This window comes from Otolemur garnettii, unplaced genomic scaffold, assembly GCF_000181295.1.
Source record: "Otolemur garnettii isolate 467f Iridium unplaced genomic scaffold, OtoGar3 scaffold00036, whole genome shotgun sequence".
Classification (NCBI taxonomy): Eukaryota; Metazoa; Chordata; class Mammalia; order Primates; family Galagidae; genus Otolemur; species Otolemur garnettii.
In genome coordinates, this window is record NW_003852431.1 from 9,860,414 (window position 1) to 9,868,813 (window position 8,400).

Genomic DNA, 8,400 nt, shown 5'->3' on the forward strand with positions numbered 1-8,400 from the left:
AACTGCTGATGTCTTTGTTCCCTTCCTCAGCTTATCCTCTAGACTAACGAGCAAATAGCCTTCAATAAAAGTGGAGTGGAACTGGCACTTGGGGCCACCTGCTGGAACCTCACAAATGGGTGGCCCTTCCTTGTGCTCCCACCTTTAAAAATTCTATTCTGTGTTTTTTTTCTCTCATTGTTTCTAACTTGATATTTCATTAGTCAGTCATTGTCAGCTCCACAGGTCTCAATGGACCTTGCCCCCAGGGCGGGAACTCAGCAGAAATAAAAAAGAAAGGGACAATAATACAGGCTGAAAAACTGTGACAAAAGTGAGTACTTACTTGCTATTGAAGAAAGTAAATGTAAGAAAATAAAAATACAGTGAAACAAAAAAACCCAAACAAACAATAATAACAAAGAAAAAACCTCAGGAAAAAAAGATAGAAAAAAGAAGCAAAAAATGTAAAAAAAAAAAAAGGTGTGTGTATATCTATGTAATGTATATACATAAACATGTATATATAGCAATATGTTATTTGGACACCAGGTAGCCTTGTGCCTTGTGGTGTTAGAAGACAGAGAACACACATTGGTTTCATTGTATATGATGGGGGTCGGAAGTCATTCTCTAGTTGTAGAGGAGACTGGGATCCTGTCTTCCTGATTTATTTGCTCTCAATCAGGGCCTGGCCACTTCATCAGCATTCAATCTCCATGGGATTGGCGTCCTAAAAGCTCTCATCTGATTTCTGAGTAGGAACATCAAACAGTGCCCCCTGAAAACAAAGTGACCCTCCTGTGGGTGCAGAGGCCACTCAGCTCACCTCAAGGATGGATGCCCGGGCTCAGTAGGCTTGCTAGAATTGGTCATGAACTAAGACCCTGTGAACCATTTAACTTACATAGCCTTCCCACAATGGTGTCACCCAGCTGGTAGCCAAGCCAATAGGAGATCCACCCTACTCTGTATTCAGTTTCAGACACTGGATGTTGTTCAAGACCACCCACTCATTTAAGCCTTCTAGGGCCTCTCCAGTGAACAGTTTAACCCCAAATCAAAAAAATGCAGGACAACTCTTTCTGTTCCCATTTCTCATGGGCAGGCTGGCTGGCTGGCCCCTGCCCATTCCCAAGCCCTTTCCCTCTATTCTGATTTTCCTCCTCTCCAGACCACATTGCTGGCTCCTTCAGTCTACCACTGGTTCACTGTACCCTTAGAGTAACATCCTTGAGTAGGTTCCCCCAGCCAAAGGTGGCTGGAATTTTCTTTCCCCTGACTCACTGTGAGTGGCTAGTAAGGAGATGTTTCTAATCTGCCATCTTGCTCTGCCTGTTCCCAGTAAAGTATTTTTTTTTTTAATTCTGTTAACAGTGATCAAGAAATGGTAGTTACAGTAGAAAATTCCTTATACATTATGATGCATGCTAAAATGTTTATAAGTGAAATGATATTATATCTGTGAAGATCTTTAAAACATCCAATATAAAAGAGATGGACAATCCCTAAAAATAATTGTAAAAGAGTCAAAAATGGTTGAAGCTGGACAACAGTTATGAGGGGATTCATTATTTATTCTGTCTTCTTTAGAGTTAATTTAAAATTTTCTATAAGGAAGTTTGTTTTGTTTTTTTGTAAATGATGTACCTATTTAACCAATGTTAAGAAGTTAATTACTAGACTCTCCCCAAAATTTTTGGAATTAGAAGTCAGATGACTTGATTTTGAGTGCTTAGGAATTTAAGCAAAATCCTTTAATGCCTTTTAAACTTTTTTTTCTCACTGCTATGAGAAAACCAGAATGATATTTACTACCTCAAAAAGTGTGTGTAGGGTTTTACAATCTTTTTTCTTTTCTGCTCACATTCAAAGAATAAGAGTTGTCTTGGTTGTCTTGGACCACATAGTAAATACAAACACTTTGGAAAGCTGATTAGCCAAAAAAAAAAAAAGTCCGTTTATACTTTTCTTAATATCCAACACCACAGATAAGCAAGAAAGTCCTTACAAAATCACTGTGCAATAGGTTAGGCCCCTGTGCTAGAGGATCAGCACAATATATGCAAATGTAGACTATAACCTGTAAAATCATTTATTAAATATTATCTATCATTTAGCAATAATTCTTAAATGTGTTCTTTATGCTAGGCCCATTCCCATATGTATTTCAATTTTATCCCCTCAACTATTCTCTGAAGCTGGTGTTTTATGCATAGTTTTAGCAGGTGAAGAAACTAAAGCTCAGGTGTATAAAAGAAGGTTTTCAGGGCCTCAAATGCAAGGAGCAGCAGAGCAGAGATCAGACAACCCAGGAATCCACACCAACTCTTGTACGCCCCAGGTTATGTCAGTCTTAGGATGAGTGAGGATATGTGGGAAATTTATTCCAGGCATTCTAAATCAGCTTCTTGGTGAGGAATACAACCACAATCTTTCAGAAATTGTCAGAAATAGGGAAGCCACTAAATTGTGTATAGTAGTCTGTGGAAGAAAAAGCAATCCTGCTGAAATACATCTTAAGTACAACTGGAGAGATAGTGAATATTAACTGTATAGAAATTATACTTTGAAACAAATACTTTGCTTCCAGAGTAGCTAAGGACAGAGTGAAATTAACATACTCAACCGGTTTTGCAGTAGGTAGACTTATTTCCAGAGTCTGAGTGCTCCGGAAACAAGAAGACACCCAATGGTATCTTAAAGCCCTAATATTGTTAATGAACTTCCCTGTGCAGATTAATGACAGCCTTAATTACCCACACTACAAAATAGACACTCAGGAAAATATAGTTTTAGAAACTATGATCGACTATTACTCAAGTAATAGGGACTAACAATTACTCATGTCACCATTAATTCCTAATATAAAAAGCTAATGCAAACAATGCTGGAAATTGCATCCAAGTTCTGCCAAAAAAAAAAAAAAAAGGCAGTTTGTAAATATAGCTAATGTTAAGAAGCAAAGTGCAGGAAACAATGCCTGCATCAGCAGCATTTTTGACTATAATGAATAAATACACAACAAGCTCAACGTAAGTCTTCACTCCCACATCAGCAGTTCTGCATCACCAATGACCAAAGCCATCAACTTGAAGGAGAATCTAATAATGATAGGGACACCCAAATGAAGGCTTATATTTCTTTACTAAATCACTTTTATTACTTAAAGTTTTGAATAAAAGAAATTTTTAGCAAACTGCTAACGCTTTAGTAAGTATAGTTTGGAGGGCAGGAATTATGGATTCAGAATTTCTGAGAGGTTCTGAGCTGTTAGGTACCGGAGCCTGTTCTCACTATTTGCACAGTCTCAGGGACACGGCCCATGCACAATGTCCACCTGGTCAACCCTAGTATTAATATTTCCTACCATGAGCTCAATAGAGTGATTTATTTGCTATCCTTACCTTGCCAGCATCTATTTGGTATGACCAGAGTTTTTTTCTTCCCCTGGGTAGAAAATATAGAAGTAGCCTGAAAAAGTGCCAGAGAAAGAAGCAGGGGGGGGGGGTGTTTAGGGGGGTTGGAGCCTAGAAGCAGGTGGGAGCATGGTTGTGTGAGTTGTGTGTTTGACAGAATGCAGAGTTGTGCACACTACTTGACAGGAGGATGGGATTGTTGTAAAATCAAAGAAAATCCAGGATTTAAACTAAATACAGTTTAACACCACTTATGTTGTCCTCTTGATTGCACCTTGCTGTCTCTCTGGATACCAGATAACTCCTTTCCTATTTTGTTGGCATTTGGTAGTTGATAGCATAAGCAACTAGTATAGTAAAGCAGAGGTCACTATGAGAGAACATGGTTAAAATAAAAAGATTGAAAATTGGGAGATCTATGGCCTAATAGGCTTGGGGAACCTGTGGCATTCTGATTTCAAGATTGTCCTTTTTAAATCAGTAAGTGAGGCAAGAAAAGCCTCATCATTCCCTGTAGCCCTCTTCTAATGAAAGAATTTGTTATGCAAAATTTGGGTTTGGTCAAAAGGCTAACATGTTTCCTTAATATCACAGGATCCGAACCCCTAAAACAACTTTCTAACCTTAAATCATTTAAATGTGCTCAGTCTTAGTTTCCTTGCATGTTTAGGGAAAGATTTAGACTAAACATCATGATTGGGGGGTGGTGGGTTCTGTATTGAGCAGAGTTCAAAGACTGACAAAGACCTTTCTATCTTTTATATTGCTGTGGTTCAACATGCTTAGAGCTACATCAACTCTTACATATTATTGTATGTTAGCACTCAGTCTGTGTTTATATCACACCAACACAAATAGTAAACCAACAACAACAACAACAAAAAAAGCAAGCCAACTCAATTAGCTGACTGAAATGACCATCAAATCAAAACATTTCCCCTTTCTTTTTTCTGCTATAGGCGTGCTAGCTATTACTGTCAGTTTGCATTTTAATCTAGCATGCAATGATTTAGATAGCCCCCATCTGAATCATTCACTTGCTAAATAATTAAATCCACCCCCTGACAATTTTTCATAGAGACCATTTGTTACAGAAAAAGCAGGTTTTTAAAAATCACCAACTACTTCCCACAATTATGAATACACACAAGGTAGACAGAATACAGGTCAAAAGAGTGTTGGTTTGCTATGAGGATGAAATAAAAACATGTACATTGTTTGCCTTCTGGGGGACCTGGTTGAGTTTAAAAATTACCAGAAAGTTTTGGATTTACATAATTCACATACACACAATTCAGATGGTAGAATCAGGAACAGAGAGAGTTTCAGCCCAGAGACTGACCCCTAGCTCTGTCTCTTACAAGTTTTTGACTTTGTTCAAGACATTGATGACCCGGAACCTTGGTTTCCTCCCTTGTAAAATGGGTTTATAATCCTATTATAATGCAGTGCAATGGGAGTTAAATTAATTCACATAAGCATTTAGAATACTGCCTAACATATATCAAATGTTCAATCAATATTAGCTAAGACCAGAAAGGCTTATAAAACTTAAATTTCTAAAGTTTTATGACCTTTGAAATGAAGTCATTACTGTTTCTCACATGAGCTGTCTGGGGATTTTGCACATTACTTATTATTTTAAACTATCTTAACTGCACATTTTCCCTTGTCTGTCAATTTTCTATGATAGATGTGAAGGAAATAGCTATGAGATACAACTAATTGATATTTACTTTTATGTAATTAATTTAAAAAGTATGCTACATAATGCTTCAAATATCTGGATTTTCTATTCTTTACATCCTTAAATCCTCCTCTTCACCTTAGTTTTATGAACCTTTGCTGTGCCTAAACACACCTCCCCCTCACTCATTAAAACAAGAGAGATTCAATTATTCTGGCACCCATTTGATATATCTGATTAAAACTATAAAGTATGGTTATTTTCCCCAGTCTTCCCAACCTACTTTCCTCTCTGTTGTTTATGCAGTCCTACTAAACATCCAGAATTAAATCTTGAACAAACAAATTCCCACATCATGCAGTATTTCAGTAGAGATATGTTGCAGGTCCCAGGGTGTCGCCTGTGTGTCTACCAAGCGGCTCTTGCTCCAAACAGATTGTTATGTCTGCTTTCTGCATATCCATGGACCAGCTCCTCTATAGCCAAACGGGAAGTCACCCTAGGCTCCAGACACTGTATTTCTATACACAGACCTTCTCGTGATTTTGCTGCCTGCAGGAACTCAGATGAAGCAGTGGGTGACAGATAGAACAAACTTTTTGGAGACATGGAAAAAATGCGACCTTCTGCAGATCCTAACCAGCTGTCTTACAGCTATTTATTTATTCCGTTTTTTCCTCTTTTTGCAAAACTGTTTAAATGTTACAAATTTGTTATATACAACAAAGTATTGTCATGTGAGCCCTTGTACATTTTACTTAACAGCCAAGAGGTTAGGCAATTGTTTGAGTTTCATAAGGAAAAACAGATGTGGTTTCAAAGACATCTTTGAAATTCAGTCTAAAGGAAAGAGCTGGAAGGCTGAAGCTGCTGGTTTTTGGTTTGTTCACCAAACCAAAGACCCAGGCTGGGTGGTTTGTGGAGGCAAGTCAAAGCCATTCACTATTCCTTCTGTGTAAAAAGATGTTAGTGATTTTTTTTTTTTTTGAGACAGAGTCTTACTAAGTCATTCTTAGTAGAGTGCTGTGGCATCAGAACTCATAGCAACCTCAAACTCTTGGGCTTAAGTGATTCTCTTGCCTCAGCCTCCCAAATAGCTGGGACTACAGGCAGCCACCACAATGCCTGGCTATTTTTTGTTGAATTTGTCATTGTTGTTTGGTAGGCCTAGGCTGGGTTCAAACCCGCCAGAGCTCTGGTATATGTGGCTGGTGCCCTAGCTGCTGAGCTACAGGCACTGAGCCGATATTAGTGAATTTTGAACAAATTCAATAGGTCGGAGTTTGTTGTTATTATTGTTTATTTGGTAAATTCTATCTTGGAATATTAGGTTGTGAAACTGAAAGCTTGTAAGTAATTATGAATAGTGAATTTTTAATAAAGTGTCTTTGCTTTTCTCCAGTGTACTAACTGAATCAATTTATTTATTCAATAAACACTAAAGGCTGAAAAATTAGTATAGACACTCAAATAGATGGGAACAAACTCTACATCATATCACACAATTATCTCATGTGACATGGTGTCACCACAATGTTAACTTCATCCACTAGTTCCCAAACTCGATTATTTGAAACTTGGGATATTTTGTAAAAATTTCAATTCTCTGGAGCCATCTCAACTTATAAAATCAGAATATCTAAAATATCTTGGGCAACATCTGAGAATTTGTGTTTTTTTAAATTCTCAGGTGTTTTTGGTGATCATCTCAATATGGGAATTATGAATTCACATGAGAGATTTTTTCCATTACCTGGTTAATTGCACGGAGGAAAATTGTTACTGGATGCTTCACAGCAAAAAACCAACAGTTGATTCTAGGGATCCTAGAATTTTGTCCTATGAACACACATTTGGTTTAGGTCTAAAAAGTTGACTACACTCAAGAAAGGCAAAATTACAACTCCACATTGTCCAAAAAAAATTATTCAGGAAATTATGTTCTGCATTAGAATTCTGAGGCCCAGAGACATGATGAAATATGTGAAATAAGCACATTTGGACTTGATTTCAAGAACACAGTATGAACTGTTTTTGTGGTCTCCAATGCCTCTTAGCATTGCCAACTTTATAATTATAAAGCTGTGCGGTGAACCATCAACCCACATGCATATCAAGTGATCAAGATGGTCTTAATATTTCCATCAGCTTGACTAAAGTTTAAATATATTTCTTCATGTGTCCAAGCCCCTGACCTCCCTTTCCTTAGAGGATTTATAATAGAAAACTTATAATTGTAAATCTTTTCTCTGCTCTTTTGAGATGTAAATTTTTTTATAAGCTTCTGTCTAGTATTACAACCCTGAGCTGTCCCTGAACTATCTTACTATGGAATTGGGAACCATCCTTTTGAAATACAATCATCAGGAAAGATAGCTCCACTATCTTTCAGTTTCTATGGGAGGCTAGGAGGGCATCTTACTCCAAGCTACAAAACCACCTCTTGTCATGAGATATGATACGGTATGAGAAAGTATATTTTCCTTTGGGTAAGGCCAATTACCAGACACAGGTGACTTGTCATGCCCTGTCCCCCAGCTATTAAAATCTTTCCATTCCTTCTTTTTAGCAGAGTTGAGCTCAAGCTAATTTGCAAAGCCTTGGATATAATTTTCCTTAACTATTTAAATTTGTCCTGTTCAGTTTTTGCTTTGATACAAATGCCATCTACCTTAAAGGAAAACAGGTGTCCACACTGCATATAGCAGGATTCATGCTGATAATCAGGGTGGTTTTTCCACTGGTCATAACCAGATATTGTACCAAGGAAGTAAGTAGGTATAGCAAAACAACTAATGGGATATTCAGAGGCCAGTGACACCAACAGAAGTGTGAGTTCTCCAGCGTGGTCAGAGAAAGAGTTAGTTTTAGGGTTTATTAAATAGATTTGTGTGTATGGGCTCCTTATCACTTTGAAATTTAGGGGAAAAATTAACTACTATAGGGAGAAAGTTATTTATTTATTTATTTATTTATTTATGTTAGTCTTTTTCCTCTTGAGCCCCAGGAAACCACAAGAGTAGATCTATTTAAGTTTGAAAGAACAGAATAGCATTCACTTATCTTTCTTGGTGACCATATGACTGTATAACCCAAACACTAGCTTAAAAATGCAAAAGCATAATAGTAATAGATGAGGAAAGCTATGTGTGGGGAGAAGGGGACAAGAATTCAGAGTTAAGGGATACTTCACAAATTTTTTATTAAACTACAGTCAAAAACAACATGTGACACTATATTTCACCTATAGAAGCCCACTTTTTCTTTCTTTCCTTTTTTTATTAGTCTGTTAAGACAGCTGTAAAAATTGCCACT